Genomic DNA, 23,238 nt, shown 5'->3' with positions numbered 1-23,238 from the left:
TATTTTGAATATTTATCTCATTTGATAGACAATCGATAAGGGATTTGATATCATTCTTATGGAAGAGAGATACATATAAACCAATTCATTTTTTTTCAATAAGCAAATCGATTTCAAAAGAATGAAAATAGAAACATTAATCCATTGAAATCACATCCAATGGAGCCAGACAGAAGCAGTATGCGTCCATGACCATGAACCGGACGGACACACGGTACTCTACCTCTTCACAGGAGACCACCCGGGACCACTTCCATTGGTGCATTTGATCCAGACAACAGTCGACAGCCCCAATGTATCGGGTTGTCAACGCGTGTGTTCACATCATTGTTGAACATGTCATAGAACCACGACGCCATTGTTACATGATCGATCCACTGTGAGTTTGGTGGGGCACACCGGGGTTGCCCTCATCATGACATGCTAGCTAGCGTGATCCAAGATCGCGTCACGGACCCCCACAACTCATTCCTGATTTGTAAACCACAAGAAATTACTGTCTGAAGAACGGAAATTGCCATAAACCGCTGGCGTGAAACTGTGTTTGATTGATTTGAGACTGCAGACAGGGAGAGAGAGAGAGAGAGAATGGAGCGAAAGGACCTACATATTTGTACAACAGAATGAAAACATGGTGTCGGCCCACACCAGCCCCGGATGAATCTACTCCCCCCCTCTTTCTCGCTATCGGACTGGGTGGTCCCCGGCCGCGATCTTCTCTGTTTCCACTTGGCCGCACGGTTAGAGAGATCGCAGTTGCGGTTTGGAGTGGAGTAATGTTATCTATTTCCCTGGCCTCGCTTGAGAGGACTTCGGTTGAAGTTTGTTTTTCCTGACATCGGACACCGCATCCCGCTCGTTCCTTTCATTACCTTCCTTCGTTTCGTTCTCGATCTACTGCGGTCGGTAGTCAGGTCGGTCGTCGGTCGGGACTGTTGATTGCCCGGGAAAACCGATCGTGCACAGCCAAATGGAGAAGCGAAGAAAAGTGAAACAATTTCGAATGTTTTGGGGTCCTACTTGAGGCGCACGATGATGATTGTGTGTGGTCGTCACGGGACCACAAACACATTATGTGCTTCTTCAAACAAATGTTTTCCCAAATCTTGCATGTACTCCAAACCGAGCGCGATCGTGTAGGAGAAGACGAGAGAACGAGAGCAGCTGCGGCAACAACAAGCAAAGAAGGGAAAAAACCGGGAAGCATCCCACGACCATCTCGAAGGCCGCCGGCGGGTTGCAGGCGAGTCGAATGCGCCTCACTACTTTCGCTTTCCTACTTAACGCTACAAGCGCTTCGTGGCCGCTTCTGTAACGCGCCGTTCGGCGTTTCTTGTCCTGTGCGGTGTGTACGGTGTACACGCTTGCGCTTTGGTCAAGGAAAGAGAAACCTCTTATGCTCACGACGGACGGATGCTGCACACTTGGGTGTGTGTCGGAGCCACCAAAAAACGTGATACTATCCAGACATCCTCATATCACGGTGGCGGTGATCAAGAAGAACGAGGATCGTATGATTCCTGTCTGTTCTGTGTGGTACACCGCGCTACACCGAGCAAAATTGAGAAAGATTCTTTAAAAAAAAAAGGATAAAAAAAGGTTGCTATCAAGATCAAGACACTCGGTAAGACAGATCTAGGGCATCAACCCGGCCGATTGTGTTATCTGGATAAATGAAACGGAATGCAGCAGGAATCGTCATTCCTTCGTCTCGTGGACAAGAAGAATAAATATGATACACCCTCCCTTCCAGCGACAGTCGATCGTCGCATTCCGAACGATCGTATTTCACAATCCATTTCCACATTCCTCGAGCCTTTCTTCTCCTCTTCGGTTTCGAAGATGGTAAAATATTTACTCTAAACAGCAAAATAAAGAACCAATGGGGGTTGGTAAATTATCGCGAGATGCATCAACAAAACATCAATTTGGCGTGGTTCTCGTCCGTCTCAAGCGTTGCGGAATTTAGCTTCCATGCGGTTTCCATCCAGCACCAACAACCGAACCAGCTGCATCATTTGCACACATCTGTTGCAAGCGACCGAGTTCTGAGATGTAGGCGTGCGTCGTTCACTGCATCTTCGGTGGTTAAGACTCACCACCACGCCTCTATTCGTGAGCGAACATGTGCAACAAGCAGCATTACTAGCGATCATCCTCTTGCTCTTCCCTTCCGTGACCAGTCAGCGCTGAGGATCTGTTGTTGGGCTGAAGATTTAAAAGTCCATTCCACACATCCCACACCCACAGATGGATGGCTGGGAATGTTAAATAATAAATGAGTTGGGGGTGCAGGATTGTTGCAATAAATTAATTTTGGTTTTCTGCACAAGGGAGAGAGAGCGAGCGAGTCGTGCCACGTGCTACGTGCTTCTTAAAGGCAAGATATTTGCCCCCCCTGGAAGGAGGATCCAGCTGCTGCGGCAACAATCTTGATGCTGCTGCTCGAACATAATGGACGACAGCAGAAACGCAGATTGGATCGTCGTCTAAAAATACGAACTGCATCGAGTACCGGCACCCGAATACCCGAAGGCGGAACTAGGAACTAGACTTCTCCGTCGGTGCAGCAGCAGCCACACCATCGACCAATCGACATGACGGGTTTGGAGGACGTGGTTAGAGGGGAAAGATGTTGGATGGTTTTTGGTGAAAATAATTTACTACGATAACATAAACAAACGGCAAATTGGAGGGATGTGGTGGTGAGGTTGCTGAAGAGTGGGTGCTCTCGATTGATCTCGGATGTGAACCCTTTTAAAGCTGGACCTGGTTCCACGCTTACCCACTCCACTGCACCGGTGATCCCGCCCCGTCTGTGGTTCGGACGATGGCGATGTCTGTCCATCAGTCGGCACACTCCACCCAGCCAGTGCCAGCCAGTGTTCAAAACCAACGACCAGGCGTGCTGCTGCATGCTGGGCAGACAGCTTTGACGTGGTTTGGATGGATATTTATCAACCTGGAGGTGGTGGATTCATCCATCGTCCAACACCACCATCCCGTCACGTCACACGGAAGTGGTATCAGGGGGGGTGGATTAAGATGAGGTTGAGGTTTAGATCAACGAAATGTAAATATTTCTCTTCGACTGGTGTGGAACCGCAAAGGCATTTAGGTTCAGCTTATACCCGCTAGAATTGACTTTTAAAAGAACATTCTGAGCGATCTTTGGTTAACGTACGGAAGGAGAGCGTATACACACATAAAAAACAACATAACAAAACATAATAAAGGGGAACTCTGGCGGATAGCTGATTAACTTTACCGATAACGACAGAAAAATGGCGACAAACGAGGCATTAGATTGGTTCTTTGCGAGCCAGCTCTTACCAAAACAACCATTGAATGGCCCACAGAAATCATAAATCATAAGACACACGCCCCAGGCCACACTAGTGGCACAGTTTTCTGCGTCTCTCTCGCTGGTCCCGTGGTGTTGTTCATGACCCACCTAAATGGATCCGAAGATACGACACACTCGCCCCTCCACGCTTCCTTTTCCTAATCTTCGACCACTACTTGACCTGCATAGCCAAAAACAGAAACCAGAAGTCAAAAAGTGGCACAAGGAATCGAAAGAAGGAAAGTGCCACCCCCCAAAAGGGCCACCTTGGGAGTATTATCCAACGATGGAAGAAGAAGTCGCTGCTCATTCGCGCGCGCGATTGCGTTGTTTGGTTCCATAAATCTTTCCGGCGTCATTTCATTTGTCTCCTCTTCCGCGTCCACGAAAAACAGTTGAATCCATAATGTTCCTTAGCTTTTGCTACCGAATAGCTGCTATTGGCCAGAGTTTCTCGCCACCCAAAAACCCTGAGGGGAAAAGTTCAACGCCCTTTTCTTCACTCGCCGGTTGTACCGCGGCGCTCAAATCATGAAAAAATGGCAATGAAAATGCCATTCCTGTGACCATTTCATGCCCTGTGCTACTACCACTACGGTCGTTGTTGTTGTTTTCGTTTTCCACAAAGTCTGTTTGAAGTTTCTGTTATCTTTATCACATTTGAAACGTGACTTTCGTTCCGAATTACGGATTCGTCGCACGGGGAGAGAGAGGGCTCATCGCAACCCTCCGTTCTCTCTCTGTAAACATATATACAAAGGCTGCATACTTATTCACAACTGTTGTTGGCCACTTTCATCGGCTGGATCTCTAGGGATGAGGAGAAATTTAATTAAAATCCGTGTCTCACTCGTGTTTTGAACTGGAAGATAATATAAGCGTTGCCGGTGTGCCATTAAAGCCCGTTTCGTTTTGGTTCAATCTTCCCATTGGACTTAGTAACGCTGAGGAGAAAGGATCTTTTCTCGAAACTCTAGATGGAAATGCTGAAGCAAAGAGATTCGCTGATTTTAATATGACAATTCATGTTTAATTAATCGTGGAGACAGGAGTTTGATTTGCTTTAGATTCATTTTTTTTTAGTCACAGTGAACACCTTAAAAGTGCTTTATGAATAAGAGCACACTGTCACTTGCATGATACTATTTGGTGAACATATTGCAACATTGAATAATTATAAAACAAGTCCCAAAAATTAATCTTTTATGCAATACATCTCTGATGGTCACTCGGTCCATCACTTTCATAACCATTCTATATCGAATTACAGCCCAATTTTCAGGTCCAAAAGTTTACAAGAGTTTTGTTTCATTATCTCGAGAGCAAAAGTAGCAGAACGTCCACCTCCTGCCATAAATATAACATCCTTATGGATGAAAGTTGATTAAACTTTAAGGATAATAATGTTCTCTCTAACGATTTCCATCAAGCGCCAGCCATTAATGGGTGTTGGCTGTTGTTGTGTTAAGCAAATTTGCTCCATTTCACTCGACCGTGTCCAATTTACCTCGGGGCTTAAGAGTGAAATTGTAAAATATTTCATAACCTCCTTGAAAAAGGGGCGCGCGGATGTCAGCGAACGAAAGTCTCCTCATCTCAGGCGAAGGCAAATGACTCACTAACACGTTTGCGTATGCCGGTAACCGGCCGGCCGGCCGGCTAGCCACATCATTTATAAATGAAAACGCCCCGAAGGCTCGGGAGGAGAAAATGCCATCGGGCCATCGAATCGAGACACTTGATATGCGATGATTGGAAATTTAGAACACAAAACCCCGGGGCTTCGCTCTCTCTCTCTCTCTCTCTCTCTTTCGGACTACTGGGTGCCCCAAGCATCGGTTATCATTGCAATTTGGCAAACGGTTCCGTCCCTTCGGGCTTCGCGGTTGGCTCAAAAGCCTTAACTTTCCTCGGGCATTTAAAGCCCTCATCAGGAGCGCCCCGGCTGCTGTGCCCGACGGCCGAAGGGGCATTTCCATGCACACGGAAAGGGGCCGACGGTGTCTCGGGCGGGGATTAGCATTTTCCAGCGGCACAATCCAACATTAATGCAACTACCTTGGTCCCCTAGTTTTCCCTCCTTCATCGCAGGAACTCAAGAACGATTCGGTTCGTCTGATGGTGATTAAATAACGGATCCGGACGCACTTGGTCGTCGCTCTTCCTTCCTGTCCTTGGTTGACAGAGACCGTCCAACGCACGGGGGATGTTTGTGCGCCTTCCCCTACGCCAGGTCCGCTTATATTCGCCGACACTAAATCATACGGAAGCCACCCCACTGGCGTGCGCAAAATCTAATCATCACTCACAAAATCGTGGAAATTAGATTAGCAGCCGAGGGTCCTGAGAAAGGCGACGATGGCGACGGACTACCCTGGAGAAGGGGGTGCGCGCCTTCCTCACACAGATGAAATTGCGGTTCTTCATTATGGATTTGACACAATTTTTGGCAGCAAAAATCGAAATGTGCCCTTAGGGTACAGCGCAATGATGCTTGCCCAGAGACGTCGAGGGCAGAGAGGTTAGAGCATAGTAACCCAATGTGATCACGGCGCGATGGTGCTGTCTAGTGTAATGCAAGGGATGCAATTACGGAACGAGAGCGAGAGAGGGGAGATGAAAATGGTGACAGGTTTATATGTAGGCCATAAAACATCTGACCAGGGCAGCAAGCAAGAACAGCATGTGACAGTTTGGCAGATCCGATTTTTATGCAGCACAATAACAATAACAAATGATCGCATGGGATTCTTTACACAATTTGAATCACATTGTTTTGATAAATTTATACAACTTCCTGTGCCAAACTTCTTATTCCTGTAGGAAATGAAATATTATCGTTTTACACTTCACTGGACACCTGAACAATACTGGTTTTGTGCACGGGACAACTAAACAATACGGCATGTGGTGTGGGTTTAGAATTTGAAGCGAACAAACACGCGACAATCATCTCCGCGGTTCAGCGATCACATTGTGTGTTGCTTGCCTTTGTGGTTAAGAATTTTCATTTTTTTTTTTCGTTTCTAAAAACTAATTTCAAATAGCCATTCGTCTAGACCACCACACATCGCAGGGAAGCTTAATTGATCTATTAGCGATACCGGCCCGTCCCTAAGGTTATTATGTGAAAGAGGAAATAACTTGTGCACCACACCCATGATAACAATTGAGCACGAACGCGTGTTCTTGTTGTGTGCTAGAGTCGTACACATGCACGCCAGCAGAATGAGCTACATCAGCTATCCATCTAGCGCAGCAGATCATGCCGCAGGCGTCGTGATGTGAACGACAATTGCTGCGGCGATGCATCTATGAGTAGAGCTAGAATTCATGTGTTCAAGGTTACAATTCCGTTGATGTTTTTTTTTCGCTGCCGGTCCTGGCTCGTTGTGTTTGATCTACAACGATGTGTAAGCATATGTCCGCTTGGAAGCTTCCATAAATTCATAATTAAGCGTGACAACTTCTCCTGCTCTCAAGCAAGTCCCGGTGGTATGAACATAAAATTTGAATGTTATAAAGCTTGTGGAACATTGGTTATTACAGGAGAAAAAATATGAACACGTGGTTATCAACTGTTTGCGAGAGGACAGTGGTCCAAGGAACAGCGTTAGACTTTGAGATTTAGACGTCTCTTCGTTCTGCACCATTAAACTTTGTACAGATCCATATAGCTGTTCCTTTCTAGACTGAGCAACGTGCACGTCGCTTCGATGATAATGAAGACATATTCATGTGGCTGCAGAGTGAGGCGAGTTTGTAATGAGATGGATGGACGGTCCCTTGGCGGCGAATGTTGAGAACCGAAATAGAATACTTTACGATCAAATGATCGATTCCAGACCAACCAGCTGTCGATGGATTGGTGGATTCTGTCCCCGCATGCGTATGTGTAGCGGATTCATGGTTTTAATTGCCGAACCTCCATTTAATGATCCGTAACAGTGAGGGCCCGTGCCCGGGCACGATCCGATGACCCAAAGAACGCGACGTTTTACGCACCTGCAACGGAGAAAGTAGAAAAAGAAGAGAATTAGATGACCGAAAAGTGCACTGCCTGCATCACACGAACAAAACAAAAAAAAAGTGCTTGCGTGGGGAGAATTTAATGTTCAATTGATTGCATCTATGATCGAGGAGGGTAGCCGCTACTCTGCGCACTCCAAGCGCCACCACCTAACCATCGAAAGAAGAAGAGAACGAACCTATAGCAGAGGGCAACTCCGGTGCACGTAACATTACCGGATATGTATGATGTTGCGACGGCATTCTCTTCTCCCCTTTTTGCTCCCATGTCCCATGTGTTCTTCCTCACTCGAGGGTAATTAGGGTCAGCGTAGAACTCTGGAACGAGAGTCACGTGTTTGCTGCCATAGTACGGTGTTGGTGGTGCACAGAAGCGTAGTGTTGGAGTTGAGTGAGAAACCCATTCGTATGGAAACGGGAAAACCATTAAAACGAACCCGACAGAAAAGGGCGAGCGATATGCACTTTTCGCTTTCAGTGAAATGCGACAAGCATAACCTCGAATACGTTATGTGGTCCCCCCGCTAGCCGGAAATGACAAATTCGTCCTGGGAGTGCAGTACGATGGAGTTGGTCTGTACGATGCTCCTGCCGCGGCTGGCACAGTTGGAACAATTACTTCCAATCCCTGTTTTCAGTGCACCAGACCTTTGCATCTCTGCATTCAGTTTTAATGGATTTGTTCTTCCAGGTGTTGAAGAACGAAGATCGATCTGAATCTCTCCGCATTAAAAAGCTTGAAGCAAGATTCTGGAAGTAAAGACTGACGCGCAGCTGAATGCAAGTAGACGCTGGCAGACGTCGGATCGTAGGCGGAAACATTTTAAAAAAGATCTTTGCGATCGTCTCTCTACACAGAAGAATGCATTCTTGCGTTGAAGTGGTGGCGAGACCACAATTTCCACGGGTGTTGAAATGGTAATTCGAGATCTCGATCTTCTCCTCTTTTCTACACCCTTGGAATGAAACGAATTCTTGTGGCCACAGAATCCCACTGGTCGGTATCAATACCTCCCCGTCTCTCACCTCCCTGAAGAATGCCTTGAAGTTCACGGGCAACCAAAGGAAAAGGGACGCAAGAAATGTGTACACGAAAGGCCGATAAATCTAAAACGAAGCTCATGGCGCTTTACTTCTCCAACGGAATTATCGCAAGGGATGCAACATACGCCGTGCAGTACACAGCGCGCCTCGACACTGATCGGTGTGTGTCCAAGATTTCCTTCCTCCTTGGCGAGGTCCCGCCGCACCAACGCCTTGTGTCTGTCGTCGGTTTCATTAGTATTTCCTCATTGAGATAAATATATATTCTCTCTTCACGGAAAAGGGGAATAATAGACAGCCCAGCACGGGCTCCCAAAAGGGCTCCTAAGAGCGGCCCATCATTTCCCTGGTCTCGGCCTCGGATCTCCCCCAAATCGTCGTCCTAGACCACGTCCGCTGCGGTTGACTGTTTGTTTTGACGTTTTTTCCATGTTCCGACAGTGACAATCGATGTTCCGGCGTGGCACGAAACGTGGCAGAATGCGTGACAGCAACAATTGGGAAAATATCTTCTGCCATCGCGGAAGAACGAGAAAAGAACAATTTGTTGACAACATTTCGACGGCTAGCAGGGCGGCTGCCGTTGCTGCATCCGCCGATCTTTCGTCGTTCCTTCAGGATCGACCTTGCGGTGGTGCAGCAGGGCAGAGAGTGTGGCGCACGGTGCGCTGTCTGCTCTGGCTTTGTGGCGGGAGATATTAAATTACCATTAAGGCACAGTATTGGTGAGACAGACCGGAGAAAGGACGTTAGTGAAAACACAGGGGACGCGTCGAAGAGTCGTCGATCGTGGTTGGATTGGAGATATAGTTGAGAAAAGATGTACGATCACCTTGAGACATGACAAATTGGGAAATTATACTAAAGGTAAAGAGCTGGAACACCGATTTTCGAAGCAAGAAGAATGCAACAGAGAAGAGATCACTCCGCATGATTGTTTGTGATAGGACATGATACTTCTGTGCGTAGCATTTTGTGTGTTTAACAGAAATTATCCTTGATCATAGAGTTCACAAATGAGTACAATCATTTTGTTTTTCGAATAATTGTAATGGAAAATCTTGGAATAAAAAATAACTATGAACTTACAGCCAGAACTAATGATAGCACAGCCTCGAAAGATGTTAAATTATGGAAAGAAAATATTTTCATTTGTGTACTCATATTTTGAAACAAAAAAAAACGCACATTTTTAATGAATTCTTTTCTGAAGAATACTATAGATAGCTTTGATATGATTAATCCTCATTAGTGTCACTCAATAAATAACCTGATCGTCAAATGTTTGTTTAATAAATCTTGATTCATCGGATGACGTTTGCACTTTCTTTTAAAAAAAAACTCGATCGACCATCGTTCATTGTAGGCGTTTGAACTACAAATCTGATTCCACAGAACCAGCTCGGTTTCCCACGTGAATCACCAAACGACACGTGCCGGTGGTGGTACCGAAGAGAATTCCCTCCCACCACCAACAAACTTGTGCACCACGTGACAGTATTTGCACTGTTTCCACAATTTCCGCTCTAAAATTGCTGCTAATCCTATTCAGTACCTGTGCTCCCTCCTTCTTTTCTCGGTCCAACAAAAAAGCGGGAATATTTGTTCGATCAACAGAGCACGCCGCTCCTTGCGCCGCTGCCATTCACACGCGGAACAAACTGGCATGGCATATCGGGCCTACAACAACTCTCCCTCTTCGTCCGACAACGAATCTATCTGGCGGCTTCCTATTCAAACAGGACACACCATCATCTCCTGTCCTCTCTTATCGCTCTCGACACAGCAACAGCAGCAGCAGCAGCAGCAGCGGTTGTCGACAAGAGAGACCAAACAAGAGAACCGGTTTAAAGCCGGCGCCGCTACAGAAAACAGAGTTTGGGAGGGGGAGCCAAATGCAGTGTAAAAAAAAATTGAATGCGGAAACCCTTTTTTGCCGGTTGCCGGTGGAAAGGATCGATTCGAAATGCAAACACACGACGAGGGGGAGAAACGGAACACGGGGATGGGATCGGGTCTGTCATTCAACGCGACGCAAACTTGCAGAGGAGAGCCCCCGACGACGAGGACACGCGTGCGTTCCCTTGGGTTCGTTCGTCTGTGTGCATAACGACCATTTAAACACACGAAGGATACGGTGACGAAACGGTGATCCGGCCAGTGTGAGAGATAAAGTGCCGGCCGGCTGGCTGGCTGGCTGGCCATCCTTTTGCCTTATTGGCAACCGATAAGGGAACCGAACACTGCACTTGAGAGAATAGCGTCGTCAATGTACCGCGAGGGACCGGTGGCTGTGCCTTCGTTGGATTTCCATCCAACAGTTCCAGTTGCCATGGTTTTATGAGCCCTCAAACCGAGGGTGTCCTCTTCGTAGAAATGGTATCCCATTACCTTTACACCACTTAACCCAATCTACGACGAGAGAGAGAAAGAAGCTCACCAACCCATTGACATTGAATTTTTATTTCGGAAACGGAAAATCCATCAACGCGTCCCCGCGCGGACATAAACGGTGCAAAGGAACATAAAATGTGCTTACGTCACTCGCAGTGGCACGATCCGTGACGGTCACGACGATCGCAATGCAGATGATCGTGTAACGCTGTACACTTGTGCCACTTGCTACAACCCTTTTAGTCCTCAGGCTCAGCAAGCCACCCCCTCTAGAGAGAACGCCAAAATTCCCCGAAAAACCGTTGGTTTGGTTTGCCTCTCTCCCTCCTCATGAGCAGCTTCTCTCATACTACTCTCGGTGGCCATAAATCACTTCAAAAACAATTGGATAAAAACATACAATTCAATCGCTTTCCATCACCTCTTCATCCTTCCCTTCGTCACGCTAGCCTCACGAAGGATGATCTGTGCGCACGGGTTCGCTCTTTGGTGTGCGTGAAGGGGGAAAACGGTTTCCAGCCAAAAACCACTCCCGGAAGTAGCAGCAGCACGACGTGCAGCACGTGAATTGAAAACCGCTGCAACCCTCTTTCCGGGGTGGGGGAGGGGATTGAACAGTACACCTCTCTCACACCCTCCGGAACGCGAGGGCTTTAGAGAACTGATTTGCTGCCTCACAGACACACGCTAGCTGGCCCACTCAAGGGGAAAGGTGTGTTCGCGGGGCCCACAAGCTTTATTGCACCTCATATAATCGGGAACAACTAGAACACGAGCGCGCGCTCACGCGCACGTTGCGAAGGATGTTCCGGAAGGGATGGCAAGGACACGGCGCACGATGGCGCAGATGGTACGCTTCTTGCTTCACAAGCCTCATGCCAGCCACGCTCTCTAGTCTAAGGACGAAAGGAAATACGATCGAAGCGGAGCAGAAACTATCCAGAAATAGGGGAAAAACGAAAAAGAAAAAGAACAAATGACCCATCGAATGCACACATACCAGGCTGCAAGGCAAAAATGCAGCGAATTATCTCTCGCATCGGAGAATGGACGGGGAACGGCAGAACACAACACACAGCGGGACTCTGGCGAGCCGGTGTGTTTCCTCTTCCATAGAAGGACCTCTCTTTCCGGGGCACAAAACGGACGACGAGACCCACAGCTGCATTCGTTGCGAATGAGTGCAGCCGCCGCCGCGTGGTTTGTGTTGGTCACTCGTTGCAACCCTCGCTTCTCCATGCTGCCTGTGCTCTGCAACAACATTTGTGTCAGGGCGGACGGAGTGTTATTGCAATGCTTGTAACATCAACAGCAGAATGGCACCATGATGAACTAATTAGGCGATGATGAGCAAACACTTTCTGAGCCATTGGACACGATCCGATCCGCAGAGAGCTACAAATTACAACTGACAATGGTTGTTTTGTAGTGTAATGTGGCGTGAATTTACGATAAAGTTGTTACAGGACATTAAGGAACAAAAGCAAGAAAGTAAGAGGCATTTTGCTTGCAGCTTATACGATCGACATTAATCGCTGGAACACTTTACTGCAAAATGTGTTCATTATTGCAAGTCTCTTTGCTGTTTTCTGTCAATCTGATTACAGTTTAATCTTGCTCTGAATTTTGAATCGCGATCTGCATAGAGAACAATTTCAAAAACCATATGCCTCGCTACCATATGCTATTGTGCAATCTATTGAACGAGTTTTCCCCGCACTGAAATGGCGTGCAATATCAAATTACATTCCAGCCTCTGTTCTGATGCTTGCTGCCGAAGGGGGTTGCGTTCCAGGTTTTGCATTGCTAATTTCCCTTCCTTTTTTCGTTCAAAAACCAATTCAGTCATCAATCAAATGGAGACAATTTTGCAGACGAGAACAGAAGAAGAAGAAGAAAAAACAGCTTCTCAGCTGTGTCGTCATACGATACTTGGGGGGTTTTGGGTTTAGCCCGATGAGAACCGATGAAGAGAATCAGGCAGCAACAGCGACGGAAAACAGATCCACGGTGACGACGTTGGCTGCCACCATCTGGCTCTGACTGACGAACGGAACAGAGAGACAACCCAGCACAAGGGGCGAGGAGAGGGGGAACACCAAGAGCGAACACAGCGTCAGCAACGGAGCGCATGTGTCAGGCACGTGCGAGTTTGGGTGTCACCGCTGCCGTCGCCATTCCATTGTCCCCCGCGGTCTTACGGGTGTGAAATCAAATCCTTCGCATCAATTCCGCTCATCAGAAGGATGATGAGAGGATAAGGCAGACGCACGAACATAGCAACGGCCAGCTGCAAGGCTTTGCTGGCTTGCTTGACGGTACCATTTTCTTTGCCAAAAACCTCGGCCTCAAACTCCCGGCAGATTGGATTGTGGAAAGTTCCGCTCGACCGTTGGATGGCCACGTGTTTGAATTGATTTCGGGACACGGAACGGCGGCTGCTGCTGCTAATCCAAAACATCGGACGCACCCTCCATCCATTCAACCGAAACGCATATCTTAATGATCGTTACAGTTTTCGGTGGTGAGGGATTAGCTCCGGATCCGGATGCTGCAAAAGTCAAACAATATACAACGAACCACACCAGCTTCCTTCCTCTCTCGATGTGAAATCCACTTTGGGGGTAAATGCGATTTCGATAATCACCGTTTGATGCAATCAGGACGCGCACACAACATCAATCTTATGCTGCATCAACATATTTGAGAGATTATCTCGCGTTAAGTGCACGGTAGTAGAGGAGGTAGGACACACTTCCTTTTGCCCTAGATTATAAACGCCCTTTGAAGGTGGCCACCGTGTATGTTGGTGGTGGATGCTGCTCAGTTGAGAGACGCAACATCTTCAACACAATCTTTGTGTACTCCCCCCCCCCCCCCCCCCCCCGAAACACACGAGACTGCAGCCAACTGTTGCTTCACTTGCATCCCACTAAAAAAGGGCATTACTCATCCGGGGGGGCCAGCGGTTCGAGATAACATTCTGGTTCAAATTTTCCGGTTCCGGATAAACACACAGCGCACGCACTCAATGGTTTTCGAAATATTCCATTTGCGTGAGAGCCGCGTCGAAGGTGGTAATAAGTTTCGAATCCTACGAGAAACGACCAAACGCGGAGCAGCGCATTCCAGGAAGCGGAAATGAAAATAAATAGAACCTTGGTACGGGTAATGCGTGGCTTTGATGTGGGTCTCTGATAAACAATGCAATTACTCTCTTCATACAAAGAGAGAACAAGGAGAGAACCACCATTTTCCATTGAAGTGAAATGTTAAACACATTGCGAACGTTAAGTGTATCTGATCGAAGAACAAATATTATCGAATGATATGATGATCCAACCGGTGTGTCCTATCAATCCTGTGTTCAGAGCAACTGTCAAATCCTAACGGAGTGTACATAAATGTTTTATATGATTTGCACCTGCTGGTAGAAGCAATTTAGTTTAATTTAAAAAAAAACCGCTGACTAAAATATTCACCCCACCAGCCCTAATTAAACGCAATGTGTCTAGAGAGGCAATAAACTTCCATCCGGGGTACCGACGACGCAATGACTCACACCGTTTGACCGCAATGTATATTTTATTTCCGTTGCAGCAGAGATCAATGGGGCCCTGGAGATGTTGGGCGATTTTTGTGTCGATTCAATTGCACAATGACTACACATAAAAAACAATAAAAATTACCATCGAGGGTAAAGGGAACACTGATCAGAAGAACAGGTCGGTCTCCCCCTCCATACTTCACGTCGTAATACAAATAAAGATTAAAATATCGAATTGCTTTCTGGGGGTTGAGACAAAGGGTTATCTCCAAATACAGCACGCACACCCCTGGTACTACCACGGACCAGTAGAACATTGAAGGGTGCCATTAACGCGGTGGTGTTGGCTGTCTCCGGGGGCGTCATATGGCACCCACAGAAGCCACCAACCCAGGCGGAGAGCGTGGACATGACAGCGAAATTCCGACTAATTTGCCTATAGAGATAGTGCAGTCCCCTGAAGCAGCCATATTCAGGCCCCCTCGCTACGCCGCAAAGACCACTTTACAATGACACGTCGGATATAGAGACAAACACAGCAGCGAGCGGGAGGATAACCGTCAACTGCAGGTCCTTTACCCGCTTTCTGTGTAAACATTTGATGCCATAAAGTAACGGTCAAGCTCATTGGAGGCAGGAACTGTACCGCGCGCCTGAGGTACTCGATGGAGGATCCCATTCCCGGTTCTTAAAAAGACAAATTATGATGTCTAGGTCCGAACTCAAAAGGATCTCCAAAAATGTCTCTTACCTGCGTGTCACAGGTATGGCGCGGCGGTGGTCTGGACCCGTGGCTAGGACCTAAATCCCGAGCCAATGAACTCGTCGCGCGTCCATCATAAGTCTTGACAAACAATCGATTTTCGTTCCAGTTTCGCACCATCATCGCGCGACTCGCGAACAGACGAACTTACTACTCCCACCGGGACCACGGGGTGGTCTGGCGACCTGTCTGGAAGGGCGCCAGTCTCTGTCTCGGTCGGTAATACTCACGCCTCCAAATGCAGCTGAATGGCGGCGTGTCGCTAATCCGCTTCTTTGTTATTTCCAGTGGCGGAGTGCGATCAGTGCTATCCGTCAGTCAATATCACCAAGTCATTGCAGACACTTGGTAGTCAATGTCTCAATGTCGGTAGACGTGATAAAAGCGAATGTGGCAATCACTAGTACTGTGCTCTGACTTGGTACTAGGGAATGGCAACAACTGGCGTTCTAATGCCGTTATTGAGAGCGTCGTCTTCAATCGCTACGCATCAGTGGATTGCGCCAACTCTAAGCACCCCCGCTCTCTGTGTGGAGGCGCATTAGCTTCTTCGTTTGATCCATCATTATTAATGACACCAATTTGAACTGCTCTACAAGCGCAACGGATGGAAGATGACATCTCTACGGATCGCAATAGCACGCATGATGAAACTTGAAGAATCGCAACCTGGCAGAGCGAGAATGGAAAGACCACTAACTCGTCGTCGAACGCTTTTCTGGGTGAGAGATGAAGCAAACACGTACCCCTGGGGGAGTAGAGTATGTGACGTGCGCGCTTGATTGCATCCGCTACGCTCTAGTTTTGGGTAAATGATTCTATCGGCTGGAGAAGACCGGAAGTTAACTTTAGGAAGTTATGAGCATTGGAACAACCCAGAACGAAACGCGTTCGAAGAATTCTACGCTCTAGTCGCGTGGACGGATAATCCAAGCGCTGTTCCACTGGAATACAACACAGCATAAGCAGCAGCGCGACATGCTGCATCATATTTCCATACCTAGGACCCTGTCGAAGCGCAATCGGGTGTACTCGGTCCCACTTGGCTGCGGTGCTCGATGGTAATGGTTGAAGTAATTAGTCGGAAGGTAAAGGTAACCGAATACCCGAGCGCGCCGAATGTCACTTTTCTTTTTTTTTTCGGGAAAAAGGAGAACCAATTTGCAGCCCACTTGTCACCCGCGACAGGGACCCGCGGCGTTTCTCCGTGGTGGTAATTGGTTTTTATGAAATGTTGCTCCTCGGGCGTGTCCGATTTCAACCGTAGTTCCGCGCCGATCGCCACTCACTCTTCCCTCCCTTGAGACCATCATAACGGTAAGCTGCTTCTTTCGAGGGAAAGAAGCGCTTTAACAGGATATGGAAGAGACGGACAGCTGTGTGAGAATGTCACCCGCAACCGGTGCGCCGGACTCGGAAAGGATCAGCGTGTCTTAAGATTAACGGATCAGACATTGCACGCTTTTTGGGTGTCCATGGAAGACCGCCACCCGATGGATTAGGTGTCGTCGCTTACCGAATTAGCAAGGAACCATGAAAAAGTCCAAACAAAGTCATACTTTTCTGTACGAAGCTTGTCTGGCACCTTCTCCACCTTCTTCTCACGCGGTTGTGGATGTGAATTCAAGAGTAGAAGTGACTCGTCGGGTTATAAACACATCGTTTGCATACGGGCGCGCAACGGACGCTGTCCCCAGGAATCAAACTAACGGAAAATTCTAGCTAGCAGAGAATATGTCGAAGTGGAAAAAGTTTATTAAATGAAAAACTCATTCTCCTCATTAGCGCCCTATTCACCGTCGATCTCGACTTCCTGGCCGCACCGAATGGCGTGTAAAAGCGCATTCAAAATACGGGGACACCGCCACCTTCTGTCGGCCACAGACAGGCGCTCGTGCCATTAAACTGCTCGTATCTTTTCCGTTTTATCCGGTGCAGTGTTGTAAGAACTACACTGATCTACGTCGTATTCTGCCAGTATTGTGTTCCCCTCCCTAAGTCCACAGGGGTCCTTGGGAAGTCCACTTCACGAGAAGGACTATTGTTTTCACGTGCTGCGGGCACGATTAGCAGAGGATATATTTGATTAAAAACAAAATTGCAGCCACCATTCAAATGCGAACGATCCAGAGAGGGAGAAACAGAGAGGAAACGAAATAGATCTTGCGATAAATTATGCTCCCCTTATGGTAAGCGACGTCAAAAATGAATATCATAGCAAAGAGGCACAACATCTCGTAAGGCTCACGAATAAATAACAGCCCCTAATCATGCAACAAAATTCTTTTTGTCAGAACTAAAAAGTACAAGAAGTAAATTGAAGCGGCGAGCCCCGAATAAAGACATAAACACAGACGACAGTCGTGAGGTCTTTAATGATGCACGATCGAGCCGCGAGGGCTCACTTGCTGCTATGAAATGACGAATTTCCTCATTCTCTCGGATGGTCTCGATTCTCCTGCCGTCACCGGAAGCACATGGCATATGTTTTTTTGTTTGCGCAGAAAGTCCACCACTGGCCAAAACTGAAGTGAATTTATGACATTCAGTGCGAAGGAGCTGTACGGGGTCGTGGGAACGATTCCACTTTTAATGTAATATCCCGTCCACTCGTGCTCATGTACCTGAGACGGCGGGAAGTGTCCTTTGAAAACCGCAAACTAAACAACCAGTAGCCGGTCGACGACAAACTCACCGGTGGTGAGCGAGAATCAGCGTTTCGTTTTCCATTAAAACCGATTACGTTTGCATTTTTCCCCTATCCGTTCCTCCAGCAGACCCTGGTACACGGTGGTTGGTAATTAAAGAGCGCGAGAAAGAGATAGGGGGAGACCGAGTCCAATATACCACACCATCAGAACCGGTGACGGCGGCTTCGTTAAAGGATAACACAGAAAAAAGGCCGCCTCTTGACGGCGTCATCCCTGCCACTGCGTCCGCCTGGCTAACGGCCGACACACATGTGTAATGCATCTAATCAGCTTGAAACAGACACCACCGGGCTCGGCCTCGGATGGTCCGGGCGCCGCCACTCAACCGACCGTTAGAAACAGACACTGGAACCAAGCAGCACCACTGGGAAAGGGGAAAAACATAATATTGCAACCACAGATAAGCGACAGATGGGTCTCTCGACCGGACAGGAGGGTGATTGCGCCGGTATGGGTGGTGAAAATTTGCAGTTTTTTTTTTGGAACAACAAATTCGGTGAAGCGTAGCAAGGAGAACGGAATGTTCTAACGAAATTAATTTGCATTTAATTTTTGATGATTGAAAGAGTAATTTTCATTCCACGGATAGTTGTATGCAAAAACAAATCCATCAAAATGTGTTTGAGACTTTTTTTTTGAGAAATGTTGGACAACGAAGCGGAATACTTCGATCCCGAAAAACGAACCGAATTGTACAATAATAAGGAACCTAGCTCACAACGCCTGGATATCGATCTGCTGGGCTATTAAGGTATTCGTTTACTGGGTGGTGGTCTCACAAAAACGATTCTCGTTGGGTTTTGTCGACGATCCAGAGGAGAGACCATTAGCCGGTGGACATAAAGCACCAATTTGCATTCATTTTCTGATCGAATCGCTCGCTGCTGCTGCTGGAAAGGCGCATTTTTTCCAAAGCAACATAAGGTGCTGCTTTGTGTTACTTTTCGCCGGTCATCGGCATAATTGTGGTAAGGGAGGCGCGTGGCGTGCTACCGTTTGGCGTGTTGACCACCATCACAGCGAGAGAAGGGAAGGAATCGAGAAGGAATAAGAATTTACGGTTTCTCCTTTTTTATCATTTCATTCAACCCTTTTCTCTCACCGTCTAGACAGGAAATTAATTTCGTTTTTCACGTACACTCACATCAGCGCACGTTAGGAATGATGAAAAAAAATCGTTTTTCATTATCAAATGCCATTTTTTCCCAACAACTCAGTTATCATATCAACACGCAATATTTTGAAAAAGAGGAAAGAGGGAAGAATGATCCATATTCCTTTGCAACAATGCCGATGCGATAGGGGAAGGGGGTGGTATTGGATCAATGCTAATAAGCGAAACATAAACAGCATTCCACCTCGTCCAAGAAAGGAGAGGTAAAGCTACCATCAATGCCACAACTTCTAATAAGGCACAAGAGCCGGTACGGTGCTACCACCATCGGCGGTTTGTATGGTTTTGCCGGTGCCCTGCGTTGCCACGGTAACACCGTTTGGGAGGGTTGTCGATGCTAAACACACAACAAACCCGAAACTAGCCAAGGAATGGTTTGGACAGCTCACCAAGCAATAGATTTTAGAATATTCCCGCTCGATAAATGGTTTTTTTTTCGGAGTGACAGAAGAGGGAGTATGCTTTCAATTTAAGAGACATATTTACTGCTCACCCTCTCTCAGCATGCAACTTCAATTTCGCATTTGTGTTCCGTCGATGAACAAAAAATCGCAATTTTCTTCTACTCGAGTTCCGCTACAATTACGTTGCTAATCGAGGGGAAAGACAAACACTTCAGAAACAGTCCAACCGTTTGGTGACTGTTTTTTGGGGAGGTTAAGGAATGCGATTTTCCCTAAAATAAAAGGGGTGCAAATCGAAGTTTCAGAGGGTCGAAGATTGCCCAAGTGTCTTTAAAAGAGTGTAGCTAAATAATAATAATAGAAAACTAAACTAAACGAACAGTCAAGTTTTCATCTTCAACGCCACTTGCTAGTGACTCACTCGCGCTTAATTAAAGCCTCTAGGTGTAAGTGATGTCAATCGATCGGACACACAGCGCGCGGACAGTTGCTGCAGCTGGACACCACCCTCCAGGGCCTCGAGTATGGTGGCAGAGACTCGCATCAACGTTGAAAAGCGGGGTGTTGGTGAGATGCCACCATCTACAGTCGCTACGATGCGTCATCGCGATCGTGATCACCTTGCACTGCTGGCGACGCATGGTGACGAGTCTGTTGTCTCGCATAACTCAGCTTGCAGCGATCATATTTGGATTCTTATGCGAACGATCGCTGATCTGCATCCGACCCTTTTACGGTTTTAAATGATGATCCTCAACTCAACTCACGCTGATTCTGACAGCGACGAGCTTACGCACACACCTGTCAGTCAACAAACAAACAACGGACGATCCACGCCCTACGCCCCATAAGATGCTGCGGCAACATTAATGTTGCGTATGCTGTACACACGAGCAACAGGTGAGTGTTGGTAAGAGGACCCTCGAATGGGGTGTTTCAGGTAAGTGCAGCATCTTTACACCAGGTAGAAACGCACACAGATGCAGCATACCGGCCAAAGGAATTTCATCGTTACGTGGGTTCGTTTCTTTTCGCTCATTTAAAATGTTGGTTCTTTTGTTCTGGGAACCGCACCCAAGTAGGTTAATTGCTTTTGAGGGCCGCATAATTTAGCAAACAAAAACCTCATGGCTCATATTGTATTCGAGGAATCGAGAAGGCAGGGAATGTTTTCTTTTCAATTACGGGTGCCAACGGTCGCCGTTAAGGCGGTGGCAACCCTTTGGGTACACGTAGACACACACAGCGGTTATTTACCTGTTTTGTTCGCCGCGATGATCGCGCGCCACCAACACCCTGAAGACCGTTTTTTTTTATCGCGACTCGAAGCTGGGCTCCCGCAAAATGCGCCACCAATACCTCGGAGCCAACAAACGCACGCACGCACGCACGCACGCACAAACACGGACCGCGCGATCCACGCGTTGAGGCAACACCCAATTTTCTGGCCCACAGCCTGCTGAGATCTTTTCACTCTTAATTTTCACTGATTTCCACTATTTTACTGCAAATTGCAACGCACACTCGCATGAAGCACCACGTATTGCGAACACTTTTTGAGGGCGACGGAAGACGCGATGAGCGCGATCGAAATCTATGCTCGTGGACGGGAGAGGGTGGCGATGGCGGTGGGAAGCTTGTTAATAGAATTATCCAAGCGGTCAAAAGATCACTAGCCCAATACTCAGCACACACCAACCAGCAGCATCTCCGGTGGTGTCTAGGCGTTCTGTTGAAATCGAGGCACCGTGTGGCAGCGAGCAGGAAAAGGGATGCGGACCGATCAGTCGACGACGGCTGAGCCACACCTTGTTGGCTTGCTGGCTTGCTGGCTGCCAGGCAAGCACACACCTCCACTGCAGGTTATGCTGTGCTTCACTTTCTCATGCTACGCGGAGGAATTTAAGTGCCGCTCGCGGACACTCTTGTGAACTGTTTTAGAAAAAGGACTCCCGAGGTCCTGCAGGAAAAACCGATCGACTTAAGGACTTACGAACAACGATGCACGTTTTTTAAAAAGGTTTAAATTAAGAAAAGTACTTGTTACGTTATTTCACGCTATCGCCATGACCGCGGATCGTCCTTTGATCCTGGTATAGGCAGCCAAAACAGGACACGCGCGCACACACGTCTTGCTCGGTCGGTGGTTTCTCTTTTTTTGAATTTATTTTTTCGTTTTCTCGTTTTCTCGTTTCTAAGTGCGGCACACTGACGATCCCTGACACTAAGTGCGTTACTGGAGGCAGGTACGGGCGGGTATTTGATTTGCCAGCCACAGGATCCCATGGGATCAATTTTGGTACAAAATCACAAAAAAAACATAAATTATCTTCGCACACATTGCTGTATTCAAGTATTTCTTGTATCATAGGCAAACACAACTTTAAAATATATGATGCTTTTGTGGTGCTATATTATCGACCATCACTGTACTTACAATTTTTATTTCGCTCTCGTTCTCGCACGGGAGAGTGAGCGAGAAGCAAGATGCATTTTATCGTTTTTATCGTTTCCTAAGTTTTGTGAGAGCGAGAGCCAGCGAGTGACTGAGCGCGACAGAAAATCCTTACCATTTTGAAAAAATGAAAAGGCCGTTATTTCAACGAATCAGCATCTCTAGCAGCACCTCATCTCGTATCCTTAAAATTAAATAAAAGAACACACCGCTTGCAGCCGATACACTCGCTACATTAAGGCCCTAGGCCATCCTTGTTCCAAGGATAATAATTTTAAATTGTGGTCATCATGAGGCGTGGAGTGAAACTCGCATGGATTTCAGAGAGAGAAAAACAAACGATTACGGTTTATTGTTTTCCGCTAGGTTAAGTTTTGGTTTTTGTTTTTCTTAGAAATAGTTTAACATTGTCGTGTTTAAGATGTTATTTAAAAAAGAACTTGCTGTTGAAATAGTGGGATAGGTAGAGCCCGCGCTCGTGTCGTGTAGCTGGGTTCTGGTAAGTTCTAATGATGGTCTGTTCAGACGGTGGTTTTTGTTACGCTTAGCATTCCCAAATGGAAGGAGAATAAGTGTGTTGGATGTAGTTTCTGTGGGCACTTTCAACATATCGGCATTCGATACGCTGCGAATGTGGAAGAGGCTAGCGTATAGACCAGTATTGATGCCGTTCCCAAAAGAGGTTCTCGGTTCCGACCGGTATAAGGCCGAATGCTCTTTACAGACAGTTTGAAACAATGTGACACTGCAATTTAACGAAGCAAACCAGTAGCATCGGTATTCCACAATGTCCAGGCACGGCAACGGCAATTATTATACGAGGCATCATCGCACGTGAAGAAAGTCGCAATCATAGTTGTCGTTTGGGCTGCAGGATTTGAACTAAGAAAATCGTGCCGTTCAATACTCGTAGTGTTGTCAACTTTAATTCAAGCATTCGTAAATCCAACGTAATCTCTAAGCTCCCCTCCGTTGCATGGTGTCGTAACCGTTTTCTACACTATCTACTTAATAAGAAAAGGGTGGTCTTTATGGACTGCAAACTGTCGCTGAAAGTATGCGCAGTTGAAATTATTTTCATGTACTTTTGCTGTTGCAAGATATTTCGGTACCTTTGCTAGCTTGCCTGCGCTCTTTCTTCCTCTCTTTTCGTGCCCTCGCACACTCCATGATTTCTCGTGTTTTTCACGACTGATTCCATCTATTTCATCCTACTAGCTTTGTGAGGGTGTTTCGCCAGAAAATGTCATCTTCGTGGACCACAAACTGTAGACTGCTAACAATAACCCCATTACTTACTAGTCCTAACATACAACGATCAACAATGGTTTGGCATTGTATCACTGCTGTCTGCTGCTGCAATAATGCATT

The 23,238-nt window shown here is 47.0% G+C and overlaps 1 protein-coding gene across 1 annotated transcript in view; it reads right to left on the bottom strand.

The window, feature by feature from the left end:
* The window catches only part of LOC126571289 (CD109 antigen), a 31,192-nt gene extending 9,657 nt beyond the window's left edge, over nucleotides 1–21,535 (bottom strand). The window contains exons 1-2 of the mRNA XM_050229656.1: nucleotides 21,460–21,535; nucleotides 20,670–21,372 (exon numbers count right to left, since the gene is read on the bottom strand). The gene's annotated coding sequence lies outside the window, so the exon portion shown is untranslated. The remainder of the gene's footprint in view (nucleotides 1–20,669; nucleotides 21,373–21,459) is intronic.
* Between the last annotated feature and the right edge of the window lie 1,703 nt (nucleotides 21,536–23,238).

Source organism: Anopheles aquasalis, chromosome 2 (genome assembly GCF_943734665.1).
Source record: "Anopheles aquasalis chromosome 2, idAnoAquaMG_Q_19, whole genome shotgun sequence".
Taxonomy (NCBI): domain Eukaryota; kingdom Metazoa; phylum Arthropoda; class Insecta; order Diptera; family Culicidae; genus Anopheles; species Anopheles aquasalis.
This window is presented reverse-complemented; position numbering and strand designations above follow the sequence as displayed.